At 33.3% G+C, this 20,374-nt stretch overlaps 1 long non-coding RNA gene across 1 annotated transcript; it reads right to left on the bottom strand.

Moving 5' to 3' along the window:
- Positions 1 to 1,387: 1,387 nt before the first annotated feature.
- Positions 1,388 to 20,121, bottom strand: LOC145293354 (uncharacterized). Its single transcript, XR_013869720.1, has 2 exons — positions 19,927 to 20,121; positions 1,388 to 3,584 (listed from the first exon to the last, which is right to left on the bottom strand). It is a non-coding gene; the product is annotated as an uncharacterized LOC145293354 (long non-coding RNA).
- Between the last annotated feature and the right edge of the window lie 253 nt (positions 20,122 to 20,374).

Raw genomic sequence — 20,374 nt, 5'->3', positions numbered from 1 at the left:
AACATCATTGTGGTGTTGTCTCATCGACCTTCTAAAACTCATTAAATCTTATCGTCGAATGGCCTTTGGGGTTTTGATAATTAGCGATTCCCTTGTGTAAAAAATATTTTTACATGAAAAAAAAAAAAAACAAAAAAAAAAAACCAGTAAACAAGGCGCTGAATATCATAACTCGGCAAAATATCAAGTTAGTATATCATTTTATTTCCCATAGCCTCCTCTAACACGTACAAGAGTAGTTATGGTCGCATTCAGACCAGAACATAGATAGAAATCGACTAATGCACAGTATACCCATCAAACTAAATTTTAACAGCGTTTCTCTTCGTTTTTTTTTTTTTTTTTTTTTTTTTTTTTTTTTTTTGTGGTGCTTACCGAGTTATGACATTCAGCGCCTCATATATTGGACTAACTTTAAGCTGATGTGCCACGAAACTCGCGAGTGTAACCGGCAGCAATTTCTTACGTTTCATGTTTATTTCGTCAAAAAGAACAATTTCTTTTAAATTTAAAAGTGAAAAAAAAAAAAAAAAAATGACTTGCATTTTGAACAGACTTTTCAATTTTATAAATCAGAAAGAGTAATCCTCTATATATAAATACGATAGCGTGTGTGTTATTTTGTGTGTAACGCTTACATCCGGGTCGTTTAATTGTTATGCACTTCCATTTCTTGTCATAAATAATTTTACCAAGAATTCTTCATAAGTTTTGGTTTCAGTTTCGATTATAGCTGATGGCACTGAAGTCATTTAATGTTTTAATAAATAATTTTACTAAGAATTCTTCATAATTTCGGTTTCAGTTTTGATTATAGCTAAAGGGACTATATTTTTTATTTTTGAAATCCCAACTTTACAATATATAAAAATCGATAGAACATTAACTCTATAATAATATATACGAAATCTGCAAGAATTTGAATATCATATTCAAGCGTACTTTACAACCGGGTTATGCCGGGTGTCCCTGCTAGCTTAGATAAATACTTTTGCAATTTTAACAAAAGAGCTACAATAATATCAGAGCATCTCCATTTACGCTGAACAGCCAACATCAATATATTACATATGAATTATGAAAGAGTCCCCTGTGGAATTTCCGCAGGTCCCGCTAATTTAATTTTAGAAGCAATTTCTATTGTTGAATAGATTTGTAGTAGATTTGAAGTTAATGTGCACGGGTGTTGCTCCTGGCTGCAGGTGGTGAATTTTGGCGATAGTAACATCTTTTAAAAGAGCCAAGAACAACGCTAACAATTAATATCCATGCAGTTAAAGTGCGAACAGAAAAGGTGAATAAAAACATGAATGTTGTGAATGGATCACCAATTAGCAAAAGCTAACTCAGCACCGGGAATCTCAGAATGAAAGAGGGAGAACACGAATTAACGAACAAAACATATTTCAATCCACAATTTTACAGAAATGTAAAATATACTTTGAAAGAACAAAGTTTGTTGAAGTTTTAAAGTTCTTGAATAAGAAGTAGACAAAAGCGCCAGAAAGTTTGATTCAAAGTTCGGTTGTGTGTGTGTGTGTGTGTGTGTGTGTGTGTGTGTGTGTGTGTGTGTGTGTGTGTGTTATTTCAGCGTGACATATTAGTCTTTTAGTATAGGCGTTGTTGACGTTGAAAGTCGGGGTACATAGCTGGTCCCTTTCCCCCGGGAGAACTCTAATTTCGGTTGACTGATCCACTGTTTTATAGGCTTGGTCAATTTCACACGGGATTATTAGTTTTTGCGTTTGAAGCGACTTAAAAAAAAGTGTTATACTCCCGTTCACTCCTAACAAGGCATATCGCCATTAAACCGTAAGAGGCTACCATTTGGAACCATGCCTAAGACAGCAAAGATTAACAGGATGTTGTTTTACGTTTAAACTTCTACATATCAGTACAGTCAAGGAAACAGTTAGCAGGAAGAGAATTCCAGTCTAGCTGTTCGAAGGAAGAAACTATTAGAGTAGAAAGATTTCTGGCATTTAGGGTCCTCAACAATGAAGGGGTGAAATTTTGTTGCTAAGCAGGTTTGTCTTGGATATGTGCGCCGATGGGGCACAAGTGCAACGAGTTCATCAGAACACAGCCCATTAAAATATTTGTAAAGCAGGCACAGAGATGCAAGATTGTGGCGATGCAACAGGAGTTGGAGCTTAGTAGGCAAAGTGTGACCTATTAGATTAGAAACTCTTTTTTGGGTCCTATCCAAGAAGGAGAGTCTAGGGGTAGATGTATCAGTCCCAGATGTGACAACAATACTTCATACATGGGCGAATGGTGACCCTGTAGAGGTACAGGATACTCCCAGGTGTGAGTGGTCATTTAGCTCGCTAGAAGGAACCTACCTTCTTTGCACTCGCACCGATCAACTGTAAATATGTAATGAAGCCACGGGCACGTATGTAGTAGCATCTCACATATACAAATGACCAAGCTGTGGTGCGAGATAATGTTATAGTGAAAGAAGAGAAGGGAAAAAAGTGGAGAGAGATTTTTTTTAAAATCATGTGGCAGTGACAGCGTCTGGGAAGCACATGACGGCGTAAGATAGTCGTGTAACCTCGTGGCTGCATGAGGTAATGGAAAAGACGTGTTGAGACGGCAGAGTTTTGTTGTTGCAGACGAGAGGAAGTGTAACAAAAAAACAAAACAAAAAACAACAAGATGCGGGCATGGTTTGGAAAGTACCGTTAATAAATGACTTTTGTTAAAACTGAAGTAAAGCAGACTCGAATTTCTTCCCTTTGTTACTCTGCATATATCATGTTGGGTCTATTAAAATGTAACGACCACATTAAAAATATAAACAGCTATCTACTGCACCCGACTCCTATCAAATATTCCAAACTGTTAAAAGAACATAAGCAAACTAGACGTTTTAGTTCGTCATAAATTGGCTAAAAAGTTGAAAGGATAGACAGATATAATATAGAAGACTTAGTGAAAAAGGGGCAAAAGTTATGGCTCGTTGACTTAGAATAAGTGCTTCATGCCAAATTGATAGTTGAATATGATTAAATGTGTGCTCATTTTTACTTTAAATACTAATCGAAAATTTCAGTGAGAAAACTTCTATAGTAAATGTTTATTGTGGTAACTAATCCTATTAATCTCTAACTGCATCAAACGGAAACCTTAATACTTAGTTTGCTGCACCTTATCAGCCAGATTTGCCTAGTAGTTTCCGAGAAAAAGTGGAACGGAAAGACAGACAAAGAAAAATATATAGATTATCAAATTTGGTCTCGAACCTTCTGCATATAAGAAAAACAATTTTTGAGTCGTGACAACTGGGTTAAACAAAGATTTCTTTTTTGTAATCAAATACTTGAAATTCTTTGAAATCGTTATTTGTTTAATGGTCCTTGCCTCTTATAATAATAAGTGTACAATTATTTCGATGCTTGATCGCGAATGGAGGCAAGTCTGTGAATCCTGGTGATGTAGTAAAGTATGCCTACAGACATTTTTTTTTTTTTTTTTTGCCGGTGCCACACCTCGAGATATTTGGTAACGGAGCCGATTTTAAGAATTGCTCTTGCATGTTTTGGTCCCTCCTTCCCGTCCTCCACTTTGAAAAAAATCTGCAACCAGAAAAATAAAGTGTTCAGTCATTTTTTTTTTTTTTTTTTTTTTTTTTTTTTTGTTAACGTACAGAAAAGGAAACGTATAAAAGATAAGATTTTGGAGAAATTGAAGTAATCAGATTTAAGCATTGATAGGAATGGAAGGTAAAAAGAGAAAATGAAGGAAAGCAAAAAAAAAAAAAAAGTGCCTGGTTTGGTTGTTTTATTTTGCAGCATATCAACCCTTTTCCGATTATTTAATGACAAATTCAGTAATTTTGGTAAAAAGTTTTGATGCTTAAAGTTCCTTATATCTTCAAATATTTGTGGTGTGTGGTTGTTTCGTTTTACAGCAAGTCAACCCTTTTCGGGTTTAGTCATGGCGGGAAAAATGTTATGCCTGAAGATTTTTTCTTTTTACATCATCAACAATTTAGCATGTTTAGTTTGGTTGTTTTGTAGAGAGAAAAAAAAATGTTTTTGGATTTGTAGAACATGACTGAATTTTACAAAGAAAAAGAAAAAAAAAAACAATAACATCAATGTTTGATGCATTTAAGTCAGGAAGTCAGTATCTTCAGACAGCCTGATCGGGTAGCATCTGAAAAATAAGGTGTAAATAAATAAATTATGCAAGAATTAATAGAACGATAGAGGGAAATAAATAAAATAGAAGGAAAGAAAAAATAAGAAAAAAAGTAAGAATTGCAATAAACAAGAAAAGGTCTAAAGAAATAAAATGAAAGACTAGAAAGAAAGATAAGAAAAAAGTAAAGAAAGAAGAAGGGAATAAGAAATGAAGGAAGAAAAAAAACGAAGAAAGGAAAGGAAATAAGTCTTAAGTAAAAGAAAAAAAGGTAGACAAAAAAGAAGATAATGTGCAAATATATAGATGAAAAAAAAAGAAAGGATAATAAATAAAGGTAGAAAAGAACGAAGAGGAGTGGAAAGGGGAATAAATCTTAGTTGAAGACAAAAAGAATGAAAGTTAAAAATGGAGGACAGGATGGATGAAGAGATGGGATAAACAAGAAGATAAAAAAGAAATGGACGATGGGAAAAAGGAGGAGGGGAAATGCGAAAGATGGAAGAAGTTAGGAAATAATGAAAGCTACAAAGAAGGAATCAAAGACTGAACAAATTATGAAAGAAAAGAACGAATGACGAGAACTTGAGAGGAAAAAATAATGAAAGAGGAAAGAAATGGTGAAAAGAATGAAAGAGAAAATGAAAGAAAAATGTAAGAGAAAGAATGAACAACGAAGGAAGATAAACAGAGGATGAGATCTCAAGTAACGAAAATATGAAATACAAAAAGAAGGAAGGGAGAAAATGGATGCTGTAACACAAATGAAGGAAGAAAGGAAAAAAGTAATTAAAAAAAAAAAAGGGGGGGGGGCAAGACAGTCAAGCGCACGCAACACCAATCTCCGAGGATTCTTGTCGCCGATCGTCCTCGTTCTCTCTGCGGCCTCTTTATGTAGCCGACCGACGAGATTTTGCACATAAGTCGCGAGACTTTCCGTTACTTTGCGAGACCGCCGAGTAATAAAAGCTGCGAGTGCCGTCATCTTGATCCCCTACAGTTCGAATCCACTTGATGTGCAGACGCTTTAATGGTAAGCCACAATTTTCCCTACAGACGCAAAGATGAATGAAACACGGAGAACGGTGGAAAAAAAATCTGAAGAATGCAAGGAAGAAATAATGAATGGAAGTGAAGAAGGAATGAATAGAAAGGGGGGGGAGAAACGAATGAATGGAATAAGAAAGGAACTAAAGAGGAAAGTGAAGTAAAAAGGAAGTAAAGATAAATATAAAAAAAAGAAGCAAAAATAAAAAAAAAAGTAAAAAAAATTGTGGAATGGGAAATCTAAAGAAAGAAGGAAACACAAAATAAATGAATGGAAAAATAAATAAACGAATTAATAGTGTTTATTTACGAAACTTTGTTTAAACAAATAGGAAATGTCATGATCCACTTCTAACAGCGAAACTTCCTCAGCAACCAACGATCTTGACTACTGATTAGGTTTAACACTTCGGCCATCTTGATTTTTTATGACATTGACACTTTACTTGGTTCAAGTATAGGTTCTAGTCAATAACTCATATAAAAAATCGTTATCGTTATAATGTACGTACACGTGATGAAAAGAAAATGTACACAAAAAATTAAGCATAAATCTCGTATAGTTAAGTAGAAATGACCTTGACAGGAGTTTTGTAAAAAAAAAAAAAAAAAAAAAAAAAAAAAATGCTCTGCTCTAGTATTTCAAACTAAAGTCTACAAGGTGACGTCACTAAATCTAGACTCGAGTTGATTGCGAGAATATATATATATATCTGTGTAGATATTAAAAAAAAAAAACAGCTGTTTTTTTATGTTAAATATTATATGAGAAGCTATTTCGAGTTAATATTTATTTTATTTTAAGCATCTAAACTCGAGAAATACACGATTTAAATATGTAAACACTAGCAGGGCGACCCGACGTTGCCCGGGATTGAATAACAAATGTTTCACACTCCCATATTTTTGCTGTCATCGAAATCGATGAAATCGTCTATTTTTCAATCAAATCGATTGCTTCCCTGCTCTAATTGGGCTCCAATCGTAATGCACCTGAAGGAAGCTAGATATGCCTCTCGCAGTAACTATGTTTATTGTAGTCTATATTGCACTGTAGAACACCTACTGCTGATTTTATAAAATTATTTTCATATATAATGGCTTGCATTAAAGTTTAAAATACTAAAATCAAGTATGATGCTTCAATTGTGCTCTAAACAGAAATATTCATTTCGAACACGCTCTTGTCATATCAAAGGATCTACTGTTGATTTTATATGTCTGGCTTTACTGCTTGTGCGGTGACAATGGCTTGAATTTAAGTTTAAAATGAAAAAGTCAAGTATCATTGTGCAATTGTGTTTTAAACAGGAACATTCATTTCAAACGCGTCTGTCATATCAAAGGACCTATTGTTGATTTATATGTTGGTCCTTTCGCCTTGTGTGGTAATAAAACTTCTCAAATGCACTTGCGATGTTAGTCTGTTTAAGATGTTAATTTTGATCAAAATCGCCCGTTTGTTTCATCGGATTATTTCGATCATCGATACTTATCGAAGATATTCCGACACAAAACCTATCTAAGAACACTGCCAGACACATGATCTTCGTGTGAAATTTCATAAAAATCGACCCAGCCGCTTTCGAGTCTATAGGAAACAAACTCAAAGACACGCAGATACACAAAGTTTCTCAGAGAAGAGATTGGTTAAAAAACAAGGCTGTCTTGTAGACGCTTCGTATCGAACATAACAGCATTGATCTTGTTGATCAAAAAAGGGAAACGCCGTGATCCAAAACGAAACTAGAAATATCTTTGTTGTTTATTTAATTTGTTGGTTTCTGATTACACAATAGTGTTTGTAAATAAAATATTTTTCGTGCTTGTTTCTCAAAGTGTGGCTTCAGTTTTTAGTTTTCGAGTTTGGCTGGTTTCGTTTTCCGTTTAGGATCACAGCGTTTCGTTCTTTTTTTTTATCAACAAGGTCAAGGCTTTTTGTTTCGAAACAAAGCAGCTAAAATATAGCTCTATTGGTTAACTTTTAATTAATATTTACTTATTTAAATCGTGTATTTCTCGAGTGAGTAAAATAAATATTAACCCGAAATGACTCTTTATATGATAATATTTAACATAAAAAAACATTTTTAATGCTTACACAGATGGGTTTTTTTTTTGTTCTCGCAATCAACTCGTGTTGACTAGATTTAGTGACATTATCGCCTACGAATGTGCTATTTCGAACGTAAACTAACGTACGCGCTATTCAAAAGGGAAGCCGACGAATGCGCTATTTCAAGTTATGGGCAAAAATGGCCGGAAAAAAAAAAGACTTCTTAAAATAATCTTATAATTGTTTCTAAATTTTGATCGGTTTGTAATCTTTCAAACACAAAATTAATATCCAAAATGGAAAATATGCATATTTACCCATTTAAAAACTTACTGTGAAAAATGTTGAAAATTTGTTCGAATTTAAAGTACGGATAAATTAACTTTAAAAATCTCTGAAAAATAATTATCAGTTTTCAAACACTGTTTCAACGATACCGAATTAAAGAAAATGTACACACGTTTTAAAATAAAAAAAAAAAAAAAAAATGCTCAATAAACTAAAATAAACTGGCTAGTCGGAACGAAATATTGTCAATCACAAATCCGGCTGATTTTTCACAAAAATACGGATCACGAAAAGTGTAATAATTTCGTTTATTTTAATGTAATAAAACAGGAAATGCTTATTTAATTAGAATATTTTTTTAATGTATACAAGTAAAAATTTGTGTTTTTCTCGACAAAATAATTCATATTTAACTTGATAGAAGTTTTTTTTTTATTTAGTAATACTCTAAATTATTCATGACGTTCGTTTATCAATGTTTTTTTTTTTCCTTAGTCTTTGAAACAAAACGTTTATAAAATGTTGTTCAAAAAGTCAATTTGAGCAAATTACATTACTCAATCTATTGTTAATTTTTATTCATTCAAAAAAAAAAAAAAATAAGCAAAATCAATTCTTTATCAATGTTTAAATAGAATTTAAATTTGAAAAAATAATTACTTATGAAAGTTATAAAATTACCTTTGTATATTTTGCAGATCTATCCAACCATACTTTTTTAAATCAATCATTTACACACCGGTTCCCCCCCCCCATTAAATCACCGAAGTTAAGCAACATTAAGTTTGAATAATGCTAAAATGGGTAACCATTTCTGAATTCCAGGTGCTGTATATGCTCTCTGCTTATCTCGGCATTGCTTCCAATCGTCTAGCACATCTTGCCATTGAACACAAGCAATGCCGATTCAAAAGAGGTGTGGTTGGAATTGCGCAACTCTTGCCTCACAATTACTCGCGCGGCTACCCTTACAGAGTGTATCCATTGTCTTTTGAGACTGAACGAGATATCGATCGAGTAGAAATCATACCATTGTTTACATTATTTTTTTTTTTTTTGCAAATTTTTTTTATTTTTTTATTTTTTCAATTTGTTTTATTTTTATTTTTTTTAAGATTAAAAAAAAAAAATCTTACGCGGATGTTTACCCGTTCATGGGTTCAATGGAAATATAATATTACTGTGAAAAATTCTATAACCAACGCCATTTGTTTGCCCGCCTAACATGATTTGCTAGACGGTCTTTGATTGGTTCGATTTGAATGCGCCAGTTGGCGCCAATTTTGTATTACAGGTACGTAATTTTTCAGTCTACAATGAAAACGGAGCAGTAAAGGACTCGCACAGCGGTGCTCCGTCATAGAGTGCCAGGATTTTACCTTCATTGGTACCATGCAGTGGGTGGACGAAGGACATTTCTCTAAATACAGAGACAACATAATTGCTGAACTTATTTTACCCAATGATGATATTCTACAGAGTTCGGCTTGATATATTTGATTATAGAAATTATTCCTATTTCTTCCAGAGATCACGAGGTCCTAAAATATGCCATATTGGGCGACAACATTCCCGCCGTGTTCAACCATGTACAACATGGATCCTTCTAAAAGGAAACCTGAACTAACATTCCCACAGAGGAATCATAACTACCGGCTCCATTGCAATGGATAGCAAATTCAGCCACTGTTTTGCAAGAGACTTACTGTGAACTTTCATTTACTGATACATCTTGAATAAAATTTGAGTTTTAAAGGTATGGCTTTTGTTTGTGGAGTTTCATTTGCTATCTGCAGGGAGGAATTTGGGTGCATAGGGAAGAAATTTCTTACATTACATTAAAAATCTCCCCGGAAATTTTTATCATTAAAAATTTACATGAAATATTATTTGCAATTATATTATGATTTCGTGGGCAAAGATATTGAATAAACTATGCTTAATTCAATGGTAATATTGTTAATTTGAAAAATTATTTTATTTATTTGAGTTATATTGATTTAATTAACACTGGCTTTAGAAGCTCTCTTCGTAATGTTCCCGAAAAAAAAAAAAAAAAATGTAAACATCTACGATGCTTTATTGATCCCTCTACCAAGGAGGGATTGGACTTGGTAATTCACTCACGTTCGTCTGTTCGCACTTTTCTCAATAACTACGCCTTTTTTTTCTTTCTTTCCTTTTGAAATTTTGCACAAACATTAGTCATGGTGAACGTATTTTTTTTTTTTTTTTTACTCCTGGAGGGAGACTCCGCATGCTCGATTTGCTTTCATAAAAAGAAAAATAAATTTATACGTTTTTCTTTTAGTATCTACAGCTATAACTTTAGTAAAGGTGTTTTTTGGTAAACTTTTAGAAAAAGCGCGAACTAGTAGAAAAAATGTATTGTAGATTTCGTTGCGCTAAAAAAGAATCTGGAAACCGTATCCGTCGTAAATTAATAGTTTTGGAGATATAATATCTCCAAAACTATTAATTTACGACGGATCATCCGGTTTTCAAATTCTTTTTTAGCACAACGAAATCTACAATAAAAATATATTTTTCGAAGGGATTATTTTCTTTGTATAATCAGCTATAATGGCGTAAGTCGGCTGACTGCGCATGCGCATAGACTGAAGAGAAATCACATTTTATTTTTCACAATTAGCATTTTATTGGTTTCCATAATTAAAAAGTAAATAAAACAGCGCATCATTTTATTTGTTTACGTAAATTCGGATCTTCGCGTTTTGTTTTTCGTTAAGATAAAATAAAATACAAAAAAGGTTTTATTTTAAGGCCCGTCTTACGTTCGTATAGAAAAACATTTTTTTTTTTTGCTTTGTAGATTTCCGTGTGCTTCGCGGAGGAATCTTTAGCGGACATTTGAAATAAGAAAAATGAACCATATTTTTTCTGTTACGTAGTGTTTAATGTTTTTTTTTTAATTAATCTAAAAAAATTAAGTTTTCACGAGCGGTTTACAAAAACATTTTTATGTTTTTTTTTTCGTCCTTTTTTTTGGGGGGGGTCAATATAGAACTTGTACAGCTTAACAGGTGCTTCTGCAGTTTAATTAACCGTTTTTCCGTAAGTAACGCGCCGATATTTATCGAGCAAAGTACTGTTCGCCCCTCCCCCATGTAAACACAGATTTTTTGTGAAATGTTAAACAGTACTTTGCTCGAGAAATGTCGGCGCGTTACTTACGGAAAACAGTTAATTAAACTGCAGAAGCACCTGTTAAGCTGTACAAGTTCTATAATTGAATATCCCCTCTCTCCCCCAAAAAGAACGAAAGACATAAAAATGTTTTTATAAACCGCTCGTGAAAATTTAATTTTTCAGATCAATTAAAAAAAAAAATATGGTTCATTTTTTAAATTTAAAATGTTCGCTAAAGATTTCTCTACGCTGTGACAAGTCACTTTACTACGCTCGTGCGCACGCGAATACATAATGTAAGAAAACACGTTTACGTGTAGCGTAAACGAAGGCAGGGAAATGGCGGAATATAGTCCCAGGATTCAGGGGTTAATACCACGCAAACTGTAAATTTGCGATGGAAACGGTTATTATATTCTTTTTAAGCACACCGAAATCTATAAGAAAAAATATTTTTTCTACTAGTTCACACTTTTTCTAAAATTACTTTCCTTTTGGATTTACATAAAATGATACGTTTTGGGGATCGGCCATTTGCACGTATCTCGCCATTTTAAACATAAACCCTCTGAAACAAGTAAATGCTATTAATAAATAAGAAGGGGGGGGGAAACTACAAAAATTGTTATTTCAAAGTTTAATGGATGAAAATGATATTTCAAATTGAACCGTGAAAAAACAATCGAGTGAAACAGGAGAAGAGTCCCCCCCCCCCCAAAAAAAAAAGCGATTTTGTTTTATGGCAATCAGTGACCTCATTTAGGATTGAAACTGAAGCAAAGACCCCTGACAGGAAAGATCTGGAAACGCTAAAAGGAGATTAATTACGGGGTGGTAGTCTATACAGAATTTTAATATAAATACAGTCTGCCATTTCCAAAAAATGTTAAGAAAAATAAAAAAGACTAAAAATAGGAAAAATCAAAATCATATAAAAATTAAATGTAATAACATATAAAAAGCAGAATCTCACTTCTATTTTTTTTCGCTATCAACGGAAAAATAAAAGTGAGATTATATTTATTTCCATAAATATTATATGGACATCCCCATATATATATATATATATATATATATATATATATATATATATTGCAATAGAAAAATGCAAGCATGAAAAGTAATATGGTTAAGATTAAACATGGAAAAGTAAAGGACTAGTTTTTTAAACTGGAAAAGAAAAGGACAAGATATTCTATTAAAATATAACAAATTTATAACTTAAAATTTTGCAACATTAAGAATTGATTATATAATATTATAAATTGAATTTAAAAAATTCTTAATGCTGCAATATTTTAAATTATAAATTTATATTTTTTACTAGAATATCTTGTCCTTTCTTTTCCAAATTTAAGCTTGCAATCCATTATTTTTCCAGGCTTCTAATAAATTCACTTGTTCTTTGTTTAATTTTAGTCTTTTTTTTTTGCCCCCATAAATACATATGTAATAACAATGTACGGCACTCGCCTGCTTTCAATAAAATAACCCCAACTATCTCCCTTTCATGTTTTCATTTTCTCCGTTTCACTTGTTACTTCTCTTTTCGATACAGCATTGAATTAGTAGCAACAGTAGTCGCCGAAGCGTCGTGGTTGTTATGGAAACCAGTCATAAAAAGCGTTGTTCACCTTCTTACATATTTTTTACGATTTTGAACATCAGAAAGTTCATAACTTTTGTTTTACTGAACGAAAATTGAAAAAAAAAAAAAAAAAATTCCCAATATAGCTGAGAAGATGATCTATAAACTGTAATAATTGTTTGAAATTTGGTCGAAAAATGAGTGAGCAATTAAGCTTTAAAGCAGTTTTAAATGACTAAATCTGTCACTTAACCTTATATCCAAACACTATCGTGTTTGAATATAAGATTAAGTGGCAGTTTTATGGTGTATGAAACTTTGTGGACCTGGACCGCCCGGGCTTGCTTGCTTGAATCTTGTAATAAGTAATTTTACCAAGAATTCTTCATGACTTTGGTTTCGGTTTCAATTCTAATTGATGGCACCTGAATCATATATATATATATATATATATATATATATATATATATATATATATATATATATATATATATATATATATTACTTATGGAGTCATTACTATATATTGAGTACAATTTAGTATAGAATAATCAATAGAGAATTGACTCTATGATAATATTTATATAGAAAACCTGCATAAATTAAAATATATTTAAGCATATTTTATGACCGGGCAACGCCGGGCGCCTCCCGCTTATATATAGATCACATGTGACTCACGGGGTTATATTTATCATATCTATATACTATAAAGACTCTAAAGATGTTGTGTGTTTGTCTATCTTGTTTCATTATTAGTCATCGTGCACACTTTATGGTATCTAAAGGATTACGTCATTGGTTAAAACAGGTGTGGGATAACCGTGCATAATGGATGACGTCATACATCAAATCAGAAAGAGTGAAAAGGAAGAGATCCTTCATCTAGAGAATAATCATGGACCATCTGTTTACTTGACGAATGCCTAGACTAAGGATCTTATATATTATTAATTAAGCAAACGACAACCTACTTATTATTAATTATATATCTTATATTCTTTTCTTTCTCTCCTTTTCCTTCTCTCTCTCCCCGTTCACTAATGACAATCATTCTCTTCCGTATGATTCTTTACAAGATCAACAGTTGACATTTTGACTTTAATATCGCATAGGATAAATGAATCTAACAACGATGGCAGGATAGGCTGTGCTCTAGGGCTATAACTCTTGATATACCAAGGACTTTCAAGTGGGTTTGACAGAAAGGTGTGCTTCACAAGCTTGCTAGCTAGGAAATATCTGGAAATGATCTTGCAAATAATTTTAATAACGCTGTATAAAATGACGGTGTTTTGGCCTGAAGATGGCAAGACGGCATATTCCTGCGCCCCCCCCTCCGTCTCTGACTTGAGCTAGGCGAAAGAAAAGACCCAAATTAATCCACACGTTGCTAGTACATTCTCATATACCGACATATTTTCATATTCTTGTCTATGTAAATTTTCCCGGACCATGTCTGTTGTGTTAATAAAACTGCACGAATAAAATTGCTTTCAATCGTAGGTGTGTCCCTTTTCTTCCTGAGATTCTCATGGATGTCTTTGCTCTTGAGGAAAAAAAAAAATCAACTCTGGAACATCCTGGCCTTTTTTTTTCATCAAATCTTTCTTGAGGTTCACACCTTAGATCCATTGCTCATTCCGTTTCTTGTAAAGTTGGTTCTCTTTATCACTCTAAACACTTTCTCACAACTGAGACTATTGTTAGATATCTAGGCCGTGTGTACCGAGAAATCAACTTCGTAAATGCATACACGTGGCGACAAATGCAAGAAACAACAAAATAATTATCAAATGTACCAAGACGTCATTTGAATAAAAATTATAAACCTGGCAGGCACCCGTGTGAAGAAGCAACAAACTTGATCAGTTGTCAGGAAGAAAAGTTAAGTGTGATGTTTGAAATGTTATTTTCGACAAAAGATTACACAGGTGTAATCAAAGTCAGATCAATCCAGTGAAATGACAATGGTCGAATAAAACGCCCTTGGGGCGTGGCTACAGTGACAATACCATTCCAAAGGGGTATTTCAGGTCGTCATAAATGCTTATACAATAATAATAATAATAATCGAAAATGATATTGTTGTTGGTTGACGATTAATCCGAGGAATAAGCAACCCGTTAAATTCCTGTGTGCATCTCTCTCCTAACGACCAACCATCCATAACTGTCACCGAGAATAAAGACATATTGTTATATCTTTATATATCAGTGTGTCATTATTTTTTTTTTTAACACGGCAGAAATACAACACTATCAGACCATGGGACACTGTTGTCATATTTGGACTAGTGATTTTCTATCTCGTTTGAGGTTTCTTCACGAGTGGCAGAAGTGTATCTGTAATTTAATTAACGAATGCTCTTTCTTCTGCGCAACCTATATCTTACAGACACATGATGTTGCCAGTCTCGGTCTTTACTATAAATACTGTTATGGCATGTGTTCTTTAGAATGGCCTGATTTATTCCCTGCTTCCTTTGTTCCAGCTCGTTTGACTCGGTGGTCTAGTGATCTTCACCAATTCACTGTTTTGATGCCTCATTGTAATACAGCTTCCTATTTCAGTAGCTTTTTTCCCAAGGATTGAAAGATTGCAGAACTCTCTTCCTGCTGACTGTTTTTCTCTTACCTCTATCAACTTGGTCTTTTCAAGACTAAGGTCGATAGTTATGTTTTATCTTTGTGATGATCATCTTTCGTTTTTGTTAGTTCCTTACATTAAGTGGCTTCACGCCTTGTCTGGGTCGATTTCCATTAAAAAAAGAAGTTTGTTCTTATAACCAAGTTATGGTAAGCCGTTTTTCGTTCATAACCAACAACACTTTTCTCATAATAGTCACGACTTGTCTTCTCTATTTGTCACACAAGGATGATTTCCTACAATATTCTTGCAAAGTCTTGAAAAGTAAGATTTTGGTGATGCCAACCTTTCTCTTTTTGTAGGTTTATTTTATTATTAATTATTTTTTGTTTTGTTTTACTGTATGGCGTTATGTCCCAAAAATCGTCCTTAAGATTTCGGTTGAGTAAGAATCCTGGAAATTAAGGAAACGCATCTCGAGTTTCAAAAATATTTAACAGACCATATAGCCTCCTCCCTCGCAAAAAAAGAAAAAAAAAAAGTTTTTAAGTGGTTGTTGAGTTGCATTTATTTATTTATATTTTTTTGGGGCCCGGGGAATTTTTCTTTGACAGAAGTGCCTAATTTGGAAGTAAAGTTTTTAAGACAAAAGAAAGAAATTGTCCCCCCCCCAACTCCCTTTTGAGAAGCGTCCTTACATCTTCAGGATAGGCTTTGTCCGTCGGTATATCAGTTGGTCTGTCACACTTCAGTTTGAAAAAAAAAACAAACACACGAACAAAACATTTGAATCAACAAACTCACAGATTGAATAGACGTATCTTATTTTTGCAAAAGTGCACTATAGTTAACAGGCAAGAAGTCTAAAATAATCAAAACGTGCAGCACTGTGCCTAAACCTAAACGTAGATTCCATGAACAAAGCTTTTTTATTAGAACTGCACGCCTGTGGAATTGTCTTCCGTTTTCCTGCTTTCCGGCTGACTACAATATGGTTGTCTTCAAGTCTAACGTAAATAAGTTCTTGATGAGCCGTTCCATATAAGTTATCAAATTTAACAAATTTTCATTACTAATGATTATTATATTGTCCAATTTCTACTGTACACTCTTTAACCCTTATCCTTGAGTGGCCTCTTGGCCTTGATAATGAGTTGATACCTATGAAAAAAAAAAAAAAAAAAGAAGTCCAATGTGAACAAGTTCTAATTGAATCGTCCCTCTAAGTAATCCAAGTTACAAAATTCCCACTGTTTACTATGCTAAAATCACAATGACTAATGTATACCTATTAACCCTTATCCTCGAGTGGCCTCTGGGCCTTGATAAGTGGTGACACCCTTGTAAAAAAAAAAAATAATAATTTTTTATAAAACGGCAGAAAATTTAATTTAATTTTTTTCTAAAAGAAAAAAATATCGACTGCCATTTTTTGATTGACGAATTCGCTAGGTGAAAGTAACAAAATACATTTGCAAATAATAAAACTTAAAACTTTCAGAAGTTTAAAACTATGCAAGTCGATGTGAAAGTGTACAGTTTTAAACTTTTGAAAAAATTGTAAGTTTTGTTATTTGCAAAATTTGTTTCCTTACTTTCATTTAGCTAATTCGTCAATCAAAAATGGCGGTCAATTTAAAAAAAAAAAAAACAACTTTTTAGTTTATTATTTTATAGGTGGTCGCAAATTTCAAGCCTACAAGATGTTTTTAATAAGCCTAAGGTGTAGTATAAATTCTTGTGTCACTGCTTCTTTTATTGATGTTAGCTGACTAGTTTAAACCAAAGGATGTTTTATGATGATAGTATTGGATATGTTGTTGCAAGGTGTAGTATTACTGTTATTTATTGATATAGTTGTTTCTAATGTGATGTAATTGGGTGTTTATTAGAAATAATGTTTTTTGACGTTCAACTTCAAAAGATCATAACTCCTTTCATAATAAACTCTATTAATCGAAATAAGAACCATTAGAATCAACACATTTTTGCCAACGAGAAACCAGTTTTTTTTTTTTTTTTTTTTTTTTTATCCCATTAGCATAGAAATCCGGAGTTCTGGAAGTGATAAAATCAGTGAAGGCCGATTCGGCATCATCTCGGCTTTTGAAGCATTTTTGGTGCAGGAAGTTGTCGAGATGCTTGAAAAAGTGATAATCGGTGGGCAAGAGGTCCAGGGAATATGGCGGATGAGGCAGTCTTGTAGCCCAATTCGTTCAGTTTCTGCAGGGTCAGTTGAGTAATATGAAGGCGAGCATTGTCTTGAAGGAGAATCGGTCCCTTCATATTGACCAATCTCGGACACATACATTGGAGTTTCTGATGCATTTTGGCAATTTGTTGGCAGTACTTCTCCACCGTAATCGTTTCACTCGGATTCAAGAAACTGTGATGGATGACACCGGCCGCAGATCACCAAACAGTCACCATAATCTTTTTTTAGTACAATTTCGGCTTCGGGAAGTGTTGAGGAGCTTTTCTGGCATCCAACCACTGTGCCGAACGTCGCTTGTTGTCGTAGAGGATCCACTTCTCATCACACTTCACAATCCGTTCGAGAAATGGGTTGTTTTTGTTGCACAGAAGAAGCGTAGAAGACACCTCAAAATGACAATTTTTTTTTTTTTATTATTGTTCAGTTCAATTCACACGGCACTCATTTATCCAACTTTTTATTCCCCTGTTTGCTTTAAATCGCGAACGACTGTTGAGTGGTCGGCCTCGAGCTCAACAGCAACTTATGTGGTTTTGCGAGGATCGGCTTCAATTAAGGTTTTCAAATGTTCATTATCAACTGAAGTCGGCCGGCCGCGACCGTCTTCATCATCGAAGCTCTCGTCACCATTGCGAAATTTCTTGAACCACCGTTGTGCAACACGTTCGTTAGTGGTTCCTGGACCAAACGCATCGTTTATATCACAAGCTGTCTTGGCAGATTTTTCGGTCTAGTTTGAATCGGAATAAGAAAATCGTGCAGATTAGAATTTTGCCCATGCTGTCGAAAAGCCATAAAAAAATAAAAATAAATAAATGAAGGGATCGAGAACGGTAACGAATAACAGAATTGGATAGAGCGAAAAACGCGCTTCAAAATGATATATAACATGGCTATATATATATATATATATATATATATATATATATATATATATATATATATATATATATATATATATATATATATATATAATCTCAATGAATTAATTCAGAAATCATAAAAGTAACATATGTGAGAAAACGAATTTTTTTTTCTTTTTTTTTTTTTTGCACCAACCTAATATTTACTTTGGTGGTTTGCCAATGCATCTAACATTTGTTTATTGTTTCTATTCATGTGTGCGTGTGTGTGTGTGTGGAAGTAATTTAGCTCATTAAAGCCTAGCCATAGGTTATAACTAGTTTCTTAACACAACATACGGTTACTACTAACCCTAAGTTCAAGGGACGATTTCTAATCGGATTAAACTTAGCTTTTTAAAAATATCTTAAGCCAGAAATCGGTGAACATCTAAAAAAAAAAAATGTTGATAGCCATCTTTTATCGACGAATTCGGCTAAATGAAAGTAATGAATAATTTTTTTAAGAATAAAACTTGCAATTTCAAAAGTTTAAAACTATGCAGGTCGATAGAAAATGTACTTTCCCACTGGTCAGTAACAGTTTTTTGTTGTACAAAATGGAGAATAAGCATCACCTTGGAAAACGGCATGTGCGAGTTTAAGTAAAGACAAATACAAGGGAAACGACCTTTTTATGCAAAAACTAAGTGACATAACTATATTTCAGTAATATTTTTTTTTTTTAGCTCTCGTAGTAGTATAAACGTACACCACTAAAAATAGTCTCAAATCCACGGTCGACCCTTTTTATTCATGTATATTAATTAAATAACCAAGTTTGTTTAAATTACAATCACATTTAAATTCAACTAGACTAATCCATACATGTTTTTAAAGATCTATGTATTTTACTAATTAATATCGTTGTTGAATATCGGTATCCAGGAAAGCGCTGGATGACTTAAACGAAGCGAAAATAGCTGCGATTGTCAGTGTTATGAAATACGAAATATTCAACAGAGAATATTTCAATATCAACAAGTGAAGCATGCATGGTCCCCCGTGATGCACAGTGAACGAGATATAAAAAAATTGACTAAGTTCAGCATTCCCCCCCCCTGCTTCCAATTTAGCCCCAAAAGTCCCCAGGGGACGTCAAATTCTGGTGAAAATGAACAAACGGTTCAGTTTTAGGCCTTAACATATGTAAATTTGAGTTCTGCACCATGCAAAAAAAAAAAAAAAAAAAAAAAAAAAAGAAATTACCACCATTGCCCCCCTCCCACCCATTTAGAACCAAAAGTCCCCAAGGCATTAACATATTTAAATTTGAGTTCAGCACCATGCAAAACTGCTAAATAGACATACACAGAAAATTTTGTGCAAATATGGTAAAATAGTCTCAAAAATGGAGTGTCTTTATTAGCCCTAAAAGAGCCCCTGGGGCACACCCAAGAGTTATCTCTAGAAACAAAATTATATAGAAATCAGTTAGTTACAAATTTTCAAAACGTTCTACAAAAATCCAAGGCATCAATTTTTTTTTTTTTTTTTTTTTTAACAAGCACAAAACTGTCAATTTTAGCCATTTTAACCCGAAAGGCACCCCCTGGAGAGGGGGTACCGGAGTTTTCCTGGAAAATCTGTTCTGTTACTTTTTTTTATTCATATCATGTGTAATATTTATGCAAAATTTCAAAAAATTCCAAGGCGTAGTTATTGAGAAAAGTGCGGACAGACGAACGGATAAGGGTGACTTTACAGGTCCCCCCCCTCCTTTTGTCGGGGGACCAAAAAGAAATGTTGAAAAAAAAAAAAAAAAAAAAAAAAAAAAAAAAACAACTAGAAGAAATATTTCATGCAAACGACAGTCGAAGTTTAGTTTCAGCAAAAGTAACAATATTTAAGCCAGTAACAGGGTTTATTTATATAATGAAGATTGGAATTTTGGTTTTTAGTAAAACAAAAGTTAATTTAGAATAACAATAAGAGTGACCTGTGACGTCAGTTAAGAAATAAAGGGATGGTTGTTATTATATACCCCTTATTTCATTGAGCGAGAAACAGACCGGTCATCAGATGTGAAGGCATTTCGACTGGCTAACTGGAGACGATGTAAGCCTCTAGAGAAAAAGCGTGCCAACTTCGAGGAGATCTGTGAGAAGAGAATAAATGTTAAATTAAAATTATATATATATATATATATATATATATATATATATATATATATATATATATAACTTTGTCGTTATTTTTCCCCTTGGAGGATAAATTATTTTTGCATCGTGGAAACTATGGAAAAAGGTATGTGCCATTTGATCTGATATGCTCCACTGCAAAATGCCAGTTGTTTGTTTGTGAACTGTATCTATTTGTGTAATTGTATATGCGTAAACGCCCTCACGCAGCCGTACCGTACACTCAATAAATACTATACACACAGA

The sequence above is a fragment of the Euprymna scolopes genome, chromosome 2, assembly GCF_053919585.1.
Source record: "Euprymna scolopes isolate OS-2025 chromosome 2, ASM5391958v1, whole genome shotgun sequence".
Lineage (NCBI taxonomy): Eukaryota > Metazoa > Mollusca > Cephalopoda > Sepiida > Sepiolidae > Euprymna > Euprymna scolopes.
Note: the sequence above shows the minus strand (reverse complement) of the source record. Positions and strands in the feature narration are given on the sequence as shown.